The 18,836-nt window shown below is 35.0% G+C and overlaps 1 long non-coding RNA gene across 2 annotated transcripts in view; it reads right to left on the bottom strand.

Moving 5' to 3' along the window:
• Positions 1 to 3,993: 3,993 nt before the first annotated feature.
• The window catches only part of LOC120297360, a 360,175-nt gene continuing 345,332 nt past the window's right edge, over positions 3,994 to 18,836 (bottom strand). For both annotated transcript variants that reach the window (XR_005553776.1, XR_005553774.1), the window contains exon 3: positions 3,994 to 4,400. This is a non-coding gene — a long non-coding RNA (uncharacterized LOC120297360). The remainder of the gene's footprint in view (positions 4,401 to 18,836) is intronic.

Here is an 18,836-nt window from a genome sequence, read left to right as displayed (position 1 = left end):
TTTCCTTGTTACCTTCTGGGAGGAGACTTTTTGGTATCCGAAGCAGAACATCCAGATTCAGCCATAGTTTCATTCCATACAGCATTAATCTTGTGAACTCTCAAGCTTCCTCCTTCCGTTATATATTCAAGATGGACAGTATTTAATATTTATTTGTTATGTATATGTAGGGGTGTGGCTCTATACATATGTTGTACATAGTATGTTTAGGTGTGTGTCATGTATGTGTTTCCCTTTGAGAGTGGCAACTAAATTTCATTTTTGATGTGTGCCATTGTGCCCACAGTAAAAAAATGACAATAAAGGTTATCTTATTTTATCTAATTTCATGAGAAAAGTAGTTTATCAATCTACATTAATCGGTTAACAACATTGCATCCTAGGCTTCGCTAGCACAATTCTAAACTGACGTTACTGAACATAAATGGAGACTGAAATGGAACTTGTCCCAAAGGTGCTTTTTCATGAGGCAACTGGACTTTCTTTTTTCTCTATGAAGACAATTGCTTCTTATCCAAGAACCTTCTTCAGCTCAGAGCTTCTTGGACAAGAAGCAAAACATCTTCAAGAGAAAAAAGGAAGTCCAGTTGCCTTGTGAAAAGGCACCTTTGGGACAACCATGACCTGGATGACTGAGAAGCTCCATAGACATGAAATGGAACTTGTTCCCTTTTGTTATGTATTTTGATAGATCTATTGCATTTATGCATTACTTGTTGCTGTTCTGTTGAGCTGTGTATATATAGCATATATGTATATGTGGTATATGCAGTATGCAATCGTACACTATTTTGTTAGCTATTGGGGGCTTTACAAAGTAAGATTTTGTAGGTCAGAAGTCTTAAGCAACAGTAACTAAAATAACTATTGCAACACGTAATATTCTGCTCAACTGAGTTGTAGGCATAATAGAATACACCATATACTGAGTTCTTGATGATTTCCTTGGTAAACAATGGCCAAAGGAATTAAGCCATAACATCACGTGAAAATATAATTATGTGAGCTTGAATTAACTAGCTATTGATTCATTTATTCTACCATCAGCATTTCAAAACATAATACTGAAAAATGTAAATAAATAAAAAAATAAAATAGTGTAGTTTCTGAACATACCACAAAGAAAATTAACGAAGGCAGTAGTCATAGTGTTGTTCAACAAAAGGTCATTGATGCCTTTAGTTTATAGCCAAAGTCACCAACTCTCACCCTATAGCAACCTTTCCTTTGTATCAGAGCTTCCCATTCTGTATATCATTGCAATCTGTACTGTTTGAAAGAATCTGATCTACTATGAAGATGTTCAGGGGGTGCACGGTGGAAAAGAGGAAGAGACAGATAAAAAAGAAGAAGCAAATCCTTCTGTTCCAACAGTTTTCAATATAAGTCATAGAAAGCATCAATGCAGTGTAAAAGTTAGAATGCTGCACTGTGACTGGGAGATCTAAATTTAAATTTCTATTCAGCTGTGTAATTTATATGGTAGATTATGTACTTCAGTCTCTTTTTCTTTTTCTTTCTTTTTTATCCTAATCTACTTAACAAGGTGAATATAATGACAGCATAGGGAGAGTGCTTTATATGCCATCTTGAACTCCTGAAGGAAATGCAACAAACAAAATAGGGTTTTTAACTTTATGTTCAAATCAGTAGTATTTTAAATTACTGAAATCAGGCTGGATTATGTTCAGTACTTTGGGAATATATAAAACAGTACTAATTTTTTGTATCATATTTATACCATCTAGATTTTCATCATCATTAAAAGTGTCTCTTCCACTCTGTCTCTAACTTTCATTGGACCGAAAATTTAATAACTGTGAGTAGTGCATTATTCAAATTTATTTTACAACATTAAAATCACTAACATTTTCAACGTTTTTAAGGTCAAACTAGCTACTATGTTGATAATGGTATATTGACAGAAAGGCAAGGTGACATTTTACAGGAAGGAATGAAATAAATATTAAAAAATAGTTTACATGTTTGAAGTGCTGTATAAATGATTAATCCAAGTATGATAAAATACCTTATTTGTTATTCATGGTCTAATTTGACACTTAGGGCACAGATGTGTGTACTGAATGGATAGAGAGGATTTTGGAGAGAAAAGAATAAAGATTTTCCTGTTATATTTTCCTGAGTTATTGTTTTGAAAACCTTGCACTAGTTTGCAGCACACGTATAAAAATAGTTTATTGATCTGGATGAAATAATAAACTCTACTCTAACCAAAAATGAGAGGATGGATAGAAGAAGGCACTCACAAAAAGTAAGAATAAGCAAGATATAAGCATTGAATACAAACGCCAAAGAACATTTAAAATTTCTTTAGTTTGGTCAGGCCAGTTTTCCAATGTGATTGTGTAGAAATTCCATAATATTGATTATTGTGACCTTTATTAATTTCATTTCTACCCCATTCCTTGGCTGAAACTTTCTAAATGGAGCTTTGCAAAACAAGACATTTTTCTTTTTATGTAGCATCCCCTTTAAATGTAAGATTTGAAAACTTTAGCCACAGACATGCTGACAGATAGAAGCAAATAACTTTGTTTGGAATTATGAAGAAGAGGTATCAAAGATGATCATTACAGACGAAAATGTGTTGCTATAAGCATTAATCACAAACATATTGGGACTGAAAGCTGAGGAAGCAACAGGACTATGGTATATATTTCAAAGTTGTGCTACTACCTCTTGAGCTCATTCCTGAAAGTATGGGGTGGCAAGGAAAATGAGGGATACTATATGCAGGAGTTACATAAGAAGTTGTATAAACTTATATATAAGAAGGTATAAGGTTCCTGACTTGAATAGGGATTGGACTAGAAGACCTCAAGGTCCCTTCAAACCCTATTATTCTATGTTTCTAAGAAGGTTCCCTTTTCTATCAGAGCTCTAGGGGGCATACCAATTTTTTTCTCCTACAATTTTTCCTTACAACCTAGACTAGAACCAGGATCTCACTACTCCTTACCTCACTGGCTGTCTTTAATCTTTAAAGACAGGGACTTTACAGATATAAGCTATAAAATGAATGTGTTAAGCTTTGTAGATGATCACACTATTTTTCCCCTTACCTTGTTATTGATATGTGAAAAGTTGTGCCAAGCATAATCAACAGCATGATTAGGAGTTGTTCTGAGAATTAAAAATTGAGGCTAGAAAGCTTAAAACAATGGCCATAAAATAATGGAAAAACTTTAGTCCTCTTGGCTTCCTATTCTGAACAATCATTTTCAATGATGGCATAATTTTTTACTACAGTATTGCAGGCAATATTGGTTTTAACATAGGAAAAGTGTATAAACCTTTGTTTGATCTAAGAGAGCTTCTATAAAGATTAAAATCATCAAACTATCACTCCCATCTTCATTCACCCTGTCGGCTGAGGTAGATGGGAACTTTAATCTAAAGACATCTGGATGATCACAGATCCCCCAGTTCTGCTGTATTAATTCATCTATCTGTTGGTCATAGCATTTTCAGAGAAAAGCTCCTATATCTTTGCCTAAAACATAAACTATAGCACTTCCATAATTTCCAGTGCTAACAAAATGTCTTCAGAAAATAATGTATGTGAAGAAATGTATCAGTGCAACAAAATATTCAAGAATCTCAGAGAATCTGAAATATTATGCTTCATTTATTCTGTGACATCAAGGAAAGATTTTTGATATTTCAGCTTTGTTAAATGATAAAATATTGATAGATATTACTAAGATCTTACAGAAATAAAAATACGCATTCTGGTGTTATGTATAGTCCTCTGTGGACGCAGAGTGCTATATAGTACAAATCTTTATTTCTGAGAATCAGAGACCACATGTGTTATGTCTCTGGAATGACCTGCATGAATGATACCATTAAGAAATGATGAGATACTTCCATTAGCAGATGGAGTTCTGGAGAAGTCTGCCCACATTTCTCAAAGGGGAAAAAAAAATCTCTTACTATGGATGTGTATATATGCATGTGTCTATCTGACTATCTATCTGGTTACCTTTCTACTCCCGGTACTTATAGAAAATATTCTGGAGAATAGAGCATTTAACATTACTTTTTTTTCTTAGCAACAAATCATTAAAAACCAAGTTGGATTTAGGTTGACAATTTTATATTAATAAATTATGGTTCTTTATTTCTGAGCTTATATTTATTTTTCATGGAGGCATAAATTTATCCTATAAAAAGAATAACAATTGAAACAAAAATTGAATTTATTGAAAAAAGGATACTGATGCTGTCAATCTAGCTGCCAGTTGCGACTTGCAAAACACTTGCAGCAATTATCCCAAAGCTGCTTCTTCCGAAAAGCAACTGGACTTTCTTGGTTTTTTGTCCTTCTTGAGTCCCACGATAGTTCCACACTGGGTTACACTGTGATCCAAGTGATTCTGAGAATAGAGATAAAACCCCCAAGTGGCCTCAATGACTCTCACAGAGATAATCACCGACCCTCAGAGTGCTAACAACCAGATGACTGCAAAGAATATAAATCCTTTCATTCCCCACCAGTCAGTTAGAACTAAAGAAGCTTCTTGGATGAGAAGCAAAATGTTAAGGGGAAAAAAATAGTTCAGTGCTTTTTGGTGAAAGCACCTTTGAGATAATTGCTGCAAATGCTTTGTTTGAAAAAGCTCACATTCCAGGCAGCCCCAGAACTCTTGCTTTGCTATTCATATTTCTCAACTTCCACCTCCATCACAAGTTTTGTCCAACCCATTCCCTCCCACTCTCTGCTTGCCCACGGCCACAACGACTTACAGGGCTTCCCAGGGCAGAAACACTTTTCACCCAGACGGAGAAATGATGGAGACTGGAAACTTAATCTACTTGTAAATGGGATGCTTTGAAATGGAGCAATTTGTGATTTGCTCCATTTCCAAGTGCCGCTTAGGCGCCCAAAAACTCTTTTTGCTAATCACTTCATTTCAAAGTGCTCAATTTGAAGCTTCCAGTCTCCCTTTGGGCAAAAAGTATGTGGCGGAGCCAGGCGGGGGAGGCTTGCATGGCAGCACCAGCAGCAGGTGGAGGCAGAGGAACAATCCCGACACATTGCCCACTCTGTCCCACCATCTCTTGGGTTGTCTATGGCTGCGCTGGGATCATCTGCTTCCCCCTTGTGCCTTTGCCTCTGCCTGCTACCGGTGCCACCGCATAAGCCTCCTGCAAGCCTCCCATGAGCCAGGCAGCCACACAGCACATCCAGATCACCAGCCTCCTCCTCACCTCTACCTCTGCTCTCGGGCGTATCTGTGCTGTTCCAAGGGGACAACGGGCTGCAGCTGCTGCCGGATGCCATCGGCCCCCATGCACTTTCCCCCTTTTGTGCTGGCCACACCCATCCCCCTGGACTTATTTTTGATTGGGGCTTATATTAAGCCCACCTCAAAAAATCAGGCTAGGGCTCATTTTGGGGGTAGGTCTTATTTTCAGAGAAACACGGTAGTAGTGTACTTTTGACTTTTGGACTAGATTTGGACCATATTTTTCATCATTTATGTTAACTGAAAAGTCTTCTTGATTATTGTTGTCTAATACTTTCACTCTCTCCATTGTTCCATGCAAGTTTATGGAATGGAATAAGATGCAAAGAGGACAGTGCTCTTGTATGGCTTAGTATTTCTTTTTTTAAAAAATGGAAATTTTATTGATTGTGCTTTTTATTTTTTGCCTAAAAATAAAGATACTTTCAAGTTGAGATTAGCGTTTGTGACATCCTGGACACAGAAGACACAAACCACTGGACTTTATTGGAGTTTTTTTAAAAAACGATCTAACCTGATTTCTATCCATACATTCACCATGCATGACCCCACTTAATTCTGAAGACAAGATTAGGCAGTGCTGCCATCTGTTGAGATCAAATTCCCTATTTTGCTCCATTCTGAAAAATAAAGTCTTAGTTTTAAAGTCTGCATTAGCTCAAAGATATCATTGATTCATTTTGACTTAAGGGATCTATGTCCCATGTTTCAAGGGATTATGAGAATGACTTTCAAATGCTGATGTCATAGTAAAAACCAGATCTAACAGAGTACATTGAAATATGATTATATAAATGAACAGTTTAAAAGCTATCCACAGACAGAAAAGAGACAGATAGAAATCACAAGACATTATAAAAAAAAAATAAGGAGGGAGATCTTTTCCTAGTGTTGATTTAATTTTTAGTAGATATCAGAGGAGCACTGGGAAGAAGCAATCATTGAGGAAATTCACAGTATGCAATGGAGTAATTAATAAGGCTAAGCAAAGCTTAGATTTTTTTTTCTGCCTGATTAGATTTCTGATTTTATTTATTTACTTATCAAATTCCTCTAACACTCATTTACCTCAGTGACTCTGGGCAGTTTACAAATACTTTAAAATAAATATTTACAAGGCCAAGCAATGTCTTCAGTTTAGCCTCCAAAAGAAGCTGTGCAGATGCTTTAAATTCTTGAAAAGGGGTACTTTAGGAAAATAGTGAAATCTCTGCACTTGGTACAGCCTAGGACATAGCATAGTAGAGATAAAAAATTGCTTAGTGCATATTTCTCAAATATATATTGAACACTTTATCTTACTATGACTTTATCCATATCTAAGTACAGAGTTGTTTGTTGCCTGTCTTGTAACCAATAATCTTTTTTGCAATTTGAGTCTTTTTGTTTCTGTCAAGTAGATATGGCCTCTGTTTGGCAATGGGAGGGGGTCTTTCTTCTTGGGAGCATTGTTATTGTCTCCTTTGTGTGATAGACCAGATTCCACACATCCTTAAAAATAAATTATTTTGGAGACTGACTGTTGGGCTTGTGGTCTTGAGAAGACAAATGAACTGAAATAAACCTTGCTGTAAAAAAAGGAAGGAGCTCCTTCCCACAGTAGGAGTTAGAATTAAGTTTTCTTTCCCATAGTACGGTGTTTGCACTTCTGGACACTCTGAAGCTCCTTTTCAAAATCACATGTGAGGTATTGCACAGAAATACTACATTGTGCTTCATAACGTTGCTCTGGTTACAAGATTTATTTCTGTCTAGCATTTAAAACCCAATGCATTGTCTTAGCGCAGGGTTAAAAATATCAGCATATTCTTCGATATTTTAAGAATCTTATACTGTTTTTTAGTCTTTCCAATCCACAGAAATGTTGGAAAGAAAGTATGTAATCTCTAAGGGCATGGCCTGTCCATCTGCAGATTAACTCTCTGAAAATATTTGAATCAAATTTGGTGTGGCAAGAAAGAAAAATCAAGTACAAAAATGGATCAAATTTAGTCAGGGCTTGCTGAGGAAAAAAAAAATCTGGAAAATTTCCCCAAAGCATTTCTGTGAGGTAGATACTTGGACAACTCATCTATTCTAAGTCCCTCTGAGAACAAAATATTTTATTAAGCAATCCCAGAAGCAATATTTCATCTTCAAAAGTCCCATGAGAACAAGTTACTTCTTCTGAGGCAGAATTAAGCTTAATGAGTGTCAGCACTGAAAACTTTATTGCCTGCTTTACAGAAGAATCAATAAATTAACTGGATTATTCTGTACAGTAAAGTTTGGTGGGGATGACTTTAGGTTGAAAAATCTAAACCATCAGATTGGACTATATAAACTCCGGGAAAAAAAATATTCAGAAGAAGAGCCATCAGAATAGGAAGGACAATGTTAGATGTGGTGAGGGTGATAGAAAAATAGGTATGCCTATTCTGAGTGGATTTATATAATATAGGTAACTGGCTACTTTGTGTCACATGACCACAGCCTGAGAAAATGCGAAGCTAGCCAATCAGAATTCCTTGGTGTTATTTTCACCTTTTTGCTTTACTATTTATTATTTTCGTTTTTCTCCTGCTTTAACTCATATAAGGCCAGAGTTGACAAGACAGCTACCATATTAGTTTATCACTGTCATTTTCAAATAAAAGCCAGGAGCCCTTTCTACAAAGTAATTTCTGCTTGATCCTCATAACTCCATAATGGCAGGATCAGGACTGCATGGAATGTCAGATCAAAGGAGGTTGCATGTTGCCCAGATTTTTAAATCATTATTAGTATTTCTGAATCCCAAAACTTTCTTTATTTTCATGGAATTGCTTTTAAGTGACGTTCTGGACCAAAGCCTTCTTTGCATGTGCTAGGAAATAAAGCAATGCTGATTGCTGGAATCATGTAACATACATGTAATTCCTATGTTTGCTAATATATTTGGGAATCATGTGTGTGTGTGTGTGTGTGTGTGTGTGTGTGTGTGGTGTATAAACATCATTTATATTTGAATATTATACATATAATTATATTTGAGCATGCTATATATAAATTTTGATTATCTGGGTTCATTTCTTTGTCATTCCTATCCAATTGTTGTCACCTTTGCGATCTTCTATTATTTCATTTTTTTCTCATTGTATTTTTTAAAAATGTTTTTACTTGTGAGTTGCCCAGAATCTTTGGGAGTCAGGTGGCATTCAAATTTAATGAATTATAATTTATGTAATTTATAATTATATATAATCATTTATATTTGCATATTATATTTACAATATACTACTATAAAATGTGTAGTAGTTAAAGCATGAGGCTAGACTGTGATTTCTAGTCCAGACTTGGGCATAAAGCCAGCTGCCTGCCCTTGGGCCAGTCATTTTATCTCAGCTCTACTCATCTCTTATTGCCTAAGTATCTGATTTTATTTAAAAAAAATCATACTATATTAAAGCATGTAAAGTAAAAATATAAAAAGATGAAGTGGTAGACTATATTCAAAAGTTATTTCTATTTCCTTGCTATTTGCTGAATAGCAAGAAGATGTGGAATTATAGAGAAAGAAATACTTAGAATAAAGTTTGGCTCCACATTTTTGAAGTAGGAGTTAGGGAATGACTACCTATATTAAAATGCTTAGTGGGGCTTAATAGTGAGTATTTAAATTACCTTAGCCTTTTTTTATAGGCAACTGCTGCATGATCATTGCTCATTCACGTACCATCACATTATAAAGAACCATACCGAAATTCTCTCCTGGGCAGCATTGGTTTCAAGTAACAATCCAATTAAATGTCTTTTCATTAGCAGCCATCCTATTATAAGCATTATCAACTAGACCTCAGTCCCACAAAACAATTTTAAGTCTAACAGGACCATTGGGAATGTTCTTAAAAATCTGTGGATGTTAGTCTGCTCATCTTCCCTGTCTTGAACCCAAAATGTATCGCTTCTTCTGCCTTGATTCCTTGTACACAAGGCTGGCATTCCAGTCTAAGTCAGATCTTGATAGAGACTAGCTGGGCAGAACAGATCAGGGATTGCTTTGAGCTGACAGAAATACCTTCGGTTAGTAAACTAAAACAAGACTGAATCCAATCTGCTTTCCCAGTGGAAAATAAACTTTTATGTGCACAGACCTTGAGGTGGAAATCATCCGTGTAACTGAATGAGCATTGGTAATGGAGGCTCTCAGGGATGGCTCAGGCCCCTTCTCTTCATGGCAATTCCTCCATATGATTGGCATCTCTGAGGCAATTTAAAGCTGTCTGATTACTCATCACCAAAATAGATAGACATATTTTCTTGTACCTTTCCAGCCATAACTGACTCTTGTTTTCAATTCTGCAGACCAACAAGTTTCAATTGCAGGGTAAGGTATCTAATGTCACTTTGGAATTAAGTTGTGGTGTAAGCTATCCAATATCGCTAGAGTGTAAGGCATCTAATGTCATCTTGGAGAAAGAGTGGTACTGATTTTCACATACACACTGCTATCAAAGATTTGTGGTTAATCTGTGAGACCATGAACAAAATATTATCTTGCATCCATTCAACCTGTCTTTTCTTCAAAGGTTTCCACAATTCTCTCCACCTTTTTTCCCCCATAAATAGCTTAAGATGAGAAATAATGAATAATCAAAAGTCATCCAGATAGTTTTATAGTTGAGTGAGGAATCCCCAGTTTTAATCGGATATCCTAACCATTGTATTAAAATATATCCCTGTCATATTAACACATATATTCCAGAATGAGCAACTGTCTAGAGCATATACTCTATTAAAACATGCACACACTGATGTAAATGCTATGAGTTGCCAATTAGCTAGCAAAAATCACTAGGCATCATTCAAAGCAATAGTGACAGCACAACTTTATAATTTCCTTCTGTTTCAACATTGCAAAAGATGAAATGTATGTGGTGGTTGACTATATTAATCCCCTCATGCTGATCAATATACAATATTTTAATGCTCAAATCAAATAAAGAACAGAATTTTCTACTGCCTACAATAATCATTTACTTCTGTATCTTTAATTTGTGAAGAACCATGACCCACTGTTGTGGATTAGACTTAGGGAAAAAAAAGGGTCATCATGGTTCTGACTCTGACATGCCTTTGAATTAAATTAATGAAGCCATAATTTGCAGTAGAAGACATGTTAAATGAACAGATGTTCCAGTCAACCAATCTGTATGTTTGAGAAATAGGAGGTGATTAAAATCAATTTGAAACACTAGGTTTGAGATCATTCAAATATGCACAAGTTCAATTTCTATTTCAGTCCTTGGGTGGATGACAACTTTGAAACATAACACAAAACTATTAAATTCCTTACATATCCCTATTATACATGCATACACACATACACACACTATAATTAAAATACAAAGATGCTCAAGCTCAATTCTTAATTACAGCATGGAAGATGTGTGTACATTTGCAGTAGCTTTTTACTGCTTTCTTTTAGAATATCTTTTTGAATTGCTGATTTAGCCTAAACCCTTGAAAGTGGTAGCAGTCTTCCATCCAGTGGCTAACAAATTTTGACTTGGTTTAGTTTTAAAGACTAGACAGTCAGACCAGGAGAAATGAATATAAGTCTTAAATTTAAAGGTTATATTATAAAAAGATTTAATAGTATTAATCCATACTTGCCATCCAAACAAGATAGCTTTAAATTCAAGCAAATTCTATGAAACTGGATTTCTCCAATTGTGAAGTAGCTCCCTGTGTATTACCATTGCTCAAACTCTTGTGATCAGTGAAGAAGACTTTATTATATTATGGCATATGAAAAGTGATTTCTAATATATTTTCTTCAGCACTAGTGATAGAGTCCAGATGTATCAGTTGCTGATAGTCATCCATCAGAACTTAACCAGAATGTAATGAAGGAATGTTGCAAATAGATGGTATTATCTAAGTCATTTACTATGTTTAAAACTTTTTGAAACTCAAGTGAAAATTAGCTTGCAGTTCTACATTTATCTCCCTCTCGTTATAAGCATTTTTATGTATTTTGCTTACATTTAGTCACTTCGTCACTGCAATTTTCCACAGATTTCTCTATTTGCAATTCTCTGTAGTGTGTTTTCTTTTTCCTACATAGACAACCTTGTTTACAGTTTTTGATTTAGCACCACATCACAAATATTCAGTGAACTGTTAGGGTTCATTTGGGCATTGAACATTAGTTAATATCTTAGTAGTGTAAAATGCAAACTAAGCAAGTTTCTTCTTCCCCTCTGGCATGGATGACAATTAAGAGATTTTCTTCAAGTATGTACAATCATAATCAGGGATCGGATACAATTTTTCTCATACACTTGAATTCCACTCAGGATGGAATAATGTATCCTTAGCCAAATTTAGCAACAATAAAACATACGGCTGGTATCCACACAACATTTCATAGTATAATATCATACAAAGAGAGATAAACAAAAAGAGAGAGGGAAGCTTCCTTATATTTAGTCAAAGGTCCTTGTGACCTTGTACTGCGTATACCCAAGCTGCCAGCAGATTTGCAAGGCTTCAGGATCAACTCTTTCTAATCCTCCTGTTTGATAATGCCAAGGTTCAACCCAAGTTTAAAAAAAGAAGCAAGAATTCTGTCCGCTGCGTGACCGCAGACATTAGCTGTGTTACTAGCTAACATTTCTAACAGGAGAAAACTTCTCAGCAAGAGGCATTAATAGCCATTAATGATGAACAATCAAGATACATTCTTTACAAATAACTCTAAATGATTAAATGATAAGTTGTTCACGAAATTATAGATTTGCCATACATATGTTTCACTTCCAATGAAGAGCCATCCTGATGCACGGATGCCAATTTGATAAACCTTGTTAAAAACAGTGGGTTCATTTTGGGGAGTGGCGAGGTGGTCCTATTTAAATATTTTAATCACCCTAATTGTATTTTTTTAAAAAAGTCCCGTGCTAAGTAAAAGCAGCAGAAAACATTTCATGGATGTTCATAACGTAGATATTAGTGTGATCTAATTTGGTTAACGTTCATGAAGCAACCACTGCTTCTATGATCTTTCTTCCAAACAATTCACATTAATTTGTGTGTCTCTGTGTTTGTGTGTCTCTGTGTGTGTGTGCGTGCGTGTGTGCCTTGTTCTCCCAGGTATAGTTTGCTTATCATGCACAAGGACTCCCATCTCTTTCCATGTCAAAAGCATAAGCTCTTGAAAGAAATGCCCTTAGACTTCAAGTAAAGGAATTCTGGACTTCGATCTTTTCCTTAAACTGTTGCCTCGGGCGGTATCTTGAACAAGCAAAAAAGACTTGAGCTGTTTCTCAGAGATCAACGCATTTTCAAGGTCATTTTGTTTTAAAGGCCGTTACTTTCATTGCTTGTCATTTTCTGCCCAATTTCGTGTATTACCGTTATGTGTTGATTTATTCCTTTTTGTGCCATTAGTTTGCACTTCATTTGAAAATGGAAGAATAAGAAGGTTGTTCCACATAAGCATTACAGTATAACAAAAGGATTGGGCTCAGTTGGGAGTTCATTTGAGCAGATTGAATATTCAGCAATGCAGAATATTAGCTAAATACAATCAAGAATCTCACACACAGAGAGAGAGAGAAACAGTTCTTTCTTGTTCAGTGTTATTAATAATACTAAATTTGGCTTATCTCTTCACCTTTCATTTTCTAAAGTTAATTAGCTTGTTTCAAATGGTCTGTTTAAACTATTGCTATTCGCAAAACTGGAATTGAATGTAGTATTTTGCTTTTTTCTTAAGACTGACAATTCATCTCTCATGCTCATTTGGTAGATCAGATTAAAGCCGACAGTGATGAAACTCCGCGGGCCCACATCCTTGATATGGCTCCAGGGCCTCAGAAGCTGCATTTCATCATGATGGAAGCACATGTTCCTACATCCATCTGCTTCATTCGGCATGTTAATTACACACAAGGCCCATTTCCTTCATGAATCTATTACTTACTGTTCAATAAAGTTCAGAGAATCTGACAAAAGTCTAACATAAGCATGACATCTCATCTTATCTCCTGCATTTCATTCCTATGTGGCATCTCAAATTTTGGAATATAAGCCTCAGGGTCTAAGATTTTAAAAAATGTAGATCACAGTCCTATGGGGTCTCCATCAGATTTTTTTTTTTAAAGAAACTTTTGGAGAACAAAAAAGAATGAATTAAAATGTACGCTCTTTGAAATGCTCCTCAGGAAATTTAATACTATCCACCTGCAACTCTTCAAGTTTGTGTTTCTGTGGGTTGACAAGTGATATATACTGAAGAATGAAGCAGAAACACTTGCCCTTACACTTTTGGCCCGTTTAATTTTTATTGTGCCATAAAAAAAGCTTTTGTCTATTAATCATCTCAACATCGCTTTCAGAGTATTGCATGCAGGAGGACAGTGTAAAGGTGGATTATTATTATTATTTTAAAAAAGACGACATAGGGCTTATTTATTTTATTTAGCTATGTCCATACAGTCAAATGTAAGAAATATAATCGGAGAACTTAGATACTGCTGCATATTTAATCATATGTAGATTAATATATAAACTAATGTTCCCACAAAAATTCCTTCTGCAGATGTCCATGTTTTACCAATAAAGGAGAATATCTGTAGCTCAAGGTTGAAATAAGGGGACCTTGGTGCTCTCTGAGCTTGGTTGTTTTCTTGCAGATGTTTCATTACCCAAATTAGGTAACATAATCAGTACTGGATGCAAGAAACAACCAAGCTCAGAGAGTACTAAGGACGCCTTATGTCCATGTTTTATTGATAAATGTCCTGAGGCGGCTGTTCGTATCTGGGCAAGAGAACTTTGTAGGAAAACTTTGTTTTCCTATTACAATCTCCTAAATTCCAAACTTCTAATTAGGACATTAGTATATAGATAGTCTTCATTTACCAATTGCAGTTGGAACCAGCAACTCCAGCGCTAAATGATGCATGCAGTCATAAAGTGAAGCACCACATGATCAGATCTGATTTACAGTTCTGGCTGTGATCATGAAACAAATCAGCTGTGGTCATTAAGTGCAACATCATGTGACTCCAACTTGTGACTTCATGCTGGCTTCTGCACTGACTTTGCTTGTTATAAATGCACACCAGTTGCCAAGCCCCCAAATTATGATCACATGACTGTAAAAATGTTGCAACAGCCACAAGTTTGAAGACTAGTTGCAAATCTTCTTTTTCAGTGCTGTTGTATTTCAAATGATCGCTAAACAAACAGTCAGAAAGGGAGCACTATGTATATATGTTCGGAGGTGGAAAAACATTTGAGGAAAACATGCTGATTCACAATTTCTTATGTTCATCATACAAAAACATCACAACTGTCATTTATTATTCACTTTCTGATATTTGGATATTTGGGGCAGGGGACTTTCACTTCTCCCCAATTGCATTGTGCTGTGAAATGTGACAGGCAATGACATCATTTGATCTCTGTGTGGAAGTAGCCCATGGGAAACCTATCCCAAAACAGAATAACTGAGGAACCATGACAACACTGATCAGCAGCCAGGGCAAATAATGGCACCAGACAGATCTAGAGATAGATGAATGTTTAAATGGCCTAAAAGCAAAGCAAGTTTTCAGTGCCCTGGAAAAGCTCTTTTTAAAATCTGAATAATCAAATGGAGAATATTTACCACAGTTCTAGTTACAATCATTTTATTTATTCATAGTGGTCCTGACCCTGTCAACATTTAGGTCCACAATTGTCCATGACTAACCAAATTAGCTCATCTGCCTCAGTTTGCAAAGACATAGATGTATGAATTTTCTTGGCTCCTCCATCAGTTCCCATCCAGTTCTACATAACCACCTGTATTGAACTAGCATTGTTTTAAAAAATGATATCATTTAGTGTTCACAACCCAGAGATCTGAGAAGTCTGAAATAATATTTTAAATAATCTTGAAAGAGTTCTTAACAAAGGAAAATTATGATAGTTTTTGAAACAAAGCAAAATGGGACAACATAATTATTCTGCAACATGCTTATTCATATTTACAGTCATTGACACAGAGCATCGGGAGTGAGACCCCAATGTTTACATCTGAAAACCCTTAACAGAGTGCTACGTTTCGCAGGTAACGTTTTTCTTAATCTAGGAAGACCTGAGAGAAGTGAAAGCTTGACAGGACCCAGCAGAACACTTAAGCATATTTTCTCTTCATTTAAGTTCACAAGCAACCCCAGAGAAGAGAACAGAGCTATCATGCATAAATATAAGTGGCTGATTAACAATTTTGCTTAATCAGAGTCTAAATGCAATTCTAGTTGATTTTATCACTTTGCACAAAAGCAGCTTAATTTCATCTGTTCAACAGTTAAAATAAACATCAATGTTTAGATTTCTAACAAATTTTATTTATTTATTAAAAATAAATAAATCTGATTTCCTACAGCAGCCCTTGGTAAAATTCATGAACTATATATTGTCCCTAGCATATAATGTTATGTATTTCCAAGGAATCCAATGATTGAAAAAGTGACAAAGATATTCCAATGTCAAAATAATTGAGCTTCTGGTGTGTGTGTAGAGATTGTTCAATAAAGAATAAATATATTCTTATAGCAAGCAAAAAAGGGAAAATAATATTTTGCTTTTGCCAAAAACAGGATTATTCTCACATACCAGAACATGACACCTGTTGGCTGCTGAATCTGAAATCTGTTCCTGGGCAGAAAATTATGCATTCAGAAACTATAAATAATTATAATTTCTTCACAGCTGTCTACAAGTGAAAAAAATCTGTTAAGAAGAAAAATTACAGATGTCTATTATCCATTATTCAAATGCATCCATTTTGGAATTACAAATTTACTATTTTAAAAATATTAGTTTGCACATTGCAGTGGGTATACTAACTTTGGATGCTAATATTGGATTTTGAAAAAGCACAATAGGAAGAGTAGTGATGTGTTTTAAAGTTGGTGTTGGAGAAGATTATTTAGAATACCATGGATAGCTATGAAACCAAACAAATGTCTCATAGAGCAATCTTTTGAGTACTCATATGACACACATATGACCATGCTTAAATTTTCATATTTTGGACACATTTTGAGAAAATGCCGTTTTCTTCAGAAATCCATAATACTGGGAAAGGTAGAAAGAAAAGAAGAGAATGGCCAACATCAAGGTGGATGGACTCAATTACAATGGCAAAGGGAACACCAATGGAGGAACTGAAGAATCAGGTTAGAGATAGATCATCCCAGAGAAAGCCTACTTTGTCACTAAGAGTCAACTGATCTGATGTCACATAATCAATCTATCAGTACTACAGAGAGAGAGAAAGAGAAGGGGGGGAGAAGAAAATGAGATATTTTAATAGTCATAGATAAAAGTTGTCAGTTAATGCTTGTATATCATATAGTAAAAATGAGTAGTGGAACAACATCACTGGTATCATAATGCTGGCACAGAAACAACATTGCATATTGAAGCCTAACCTTGCCCCATCATAGAAGAATAAAGTATACTGATTTGATTAAGAGGTAAAGAGTTGTACCAGGATCCTAAAAATAGCAGAGGTTACTTTGAAAGAGAACCTGATGTACGAAGGCCACTTCTTTCTGCTAAAATATTTAGGCTAAACTGATTTGGGAACTGCTGACCTTCATATATGACTGATTTACAAATTTCAATATCCCTTATCAGCTAGGGCTGCCAGGAGCTGTAATTCAATAACATCTGGAAAATTGAAATTTCCTACCCTACTCTAATAGCAATTCAACCTTCACAGTGAGTATGTTCACAACAGTAATATGATTAAATATTTGTAATAATTTGGAAACTTTTATTTCATAGGTACTATTCTTTTTTTTTAATATACTTTTTATAATCTGTGATTATAAAATAAACAGCATAGTGAAACTGGAGTTGATGTGACATAGTAGCTTGAATGGGTTTGGAATAATGGCAGAAATGCAGATTGTAATCCCTTTTTTGTTTCTGTATGATGTTGACTAAATCATCATTCTCTGCCTAAGCAATATCACAGGCATGCTGAATGGATAAAAAGAGAAAATACCACATTTGCTACATTTATTACTGAGAAAAAGGAATAAAAATAGATGAACTTATTACAGGTTGGTGATCATAGTGATGGTAATGCTGCATAATTTGCAACAATTCAGTTGTCCATTAAGCCATCAATACTATCTGCACAATTACTGGTGAAGAATTGCCTAATGACTATCATGAATTTACCAAATCGCAGCATAGCATTAACATAGATATATACATAGATATATACTTATGAATTAAAATAACTGCACCAATGGACTGCCCATTTCTAAGGTAAACCTAGGATCTAAATAGCTCAAGCTTTGAAATATTCTACCTACTCTTAAGATTAGCATTGTAGGACCCTGTTACATTTCTTTACCTCTTACCCAAATGGTTGTACTTTATTCTTCTTTATTCTTCTATGATGGGGCAAGGTTAGGCATCAATATGCAATGTTGTTTCTGTGCCAGAAAGTTCTGTAAACTGATCTATTCAATCATTACTTTCTATGGTAATTCTCTTCTGAACAAAAAAAAAACTTATGCAGGAGCAGTTGTATAAATAGAATTTATTTTCTAAAACTGGGGTAAGAGAAATGCAAATTGGGCTTGAGAGTAAATATCACAAAATGAGTATATTAGAGAGAACACTTTTCTTTGAAAACAGGAAATGTCATTACAGTGAACAGAGGTTTCCTTCTGTAATAATATTTGCCACTTAGGGAATGAAGAAAGTCTCTTAATTAATAAGATTCAAATCTAGAAAGCATTCTATCCTGAAAGTATTCACTTTGCTTACAAGACAAATCCCAAGGCTTAATTCAATGTGTCAGTACTGAGGCAGTTTATTTTACTTCAACTTCTGGGTTGTCTCTTTCACTGTTTAATAATAACAGAACAAGAGATGATTATATTCAATAAGATTTGTTTGGAGTGCCTATTGTTCTCACTACTGTTACTAAAAGCTGAACATGGTATATACTTGATAGAAGTTTTCAACCAGATGATCAGCATCACAAAAATCCATCAGGGATAACTAAGTACTGAGACCATAATACCATTAACATCTTACTGCCCTAACTGTACATGGGAATTATATCCAGCACATCTGCAACAAGTTGAGTGATTTGAAGAAATACAATGAAACTATAATTCTGAGGATTTTAACCTTAAATTTCAAATGATCTCCTTGGTTTATATTTGAAAGGGCTAGTTTAATAATTAAAAGACAAGTTCATTCTAAATCATACTTTGAATGGTTTTTTAAAAAAAACTTGTTAATTCCTGAGAATTGGATCAGTTTCTTAGTTGTTGTTCATTTGTAAATATTCACATATGATCCTGTGTTTATTCTGAGAGATGATGTAGTTGAATTTCAAACCACCCTCCTATCAAAATGGGCAAGGGGCATCATTTTCAATATATATGAATTATTATAAGAACAACTTTCTTATAAGTGAATGATATGTGGTAGGAAAAACCACAAACATGTTTAAACATTATTAACCTGTAGAATGGATTATCAATGAGCCATAATATGCAAAACAACATC

The sequence above is a fragment of the Crotalus tigris genome, unplaced genomic scaffold (assembly GCF_016545835.1).
Source record: "Crotalus tigris isolate CLP2741 ecotype Arizona unplaced genomic scaffold, ASM1654583v1 scf7180000023617.9722795, whole genome shotgun sequence".
Classification (NCBI taxonomy): domain Eukaryota; kingdom Metazoa; phylum Chordata; class Lepidosauria; order Squamata; family Viperidae; genus Crotalus; species Crotalus tigris.
Note: the sequence above shows the minus strand (reverse complement) of the source record. Positions and strands in the feature narration are given on the sequence as shown.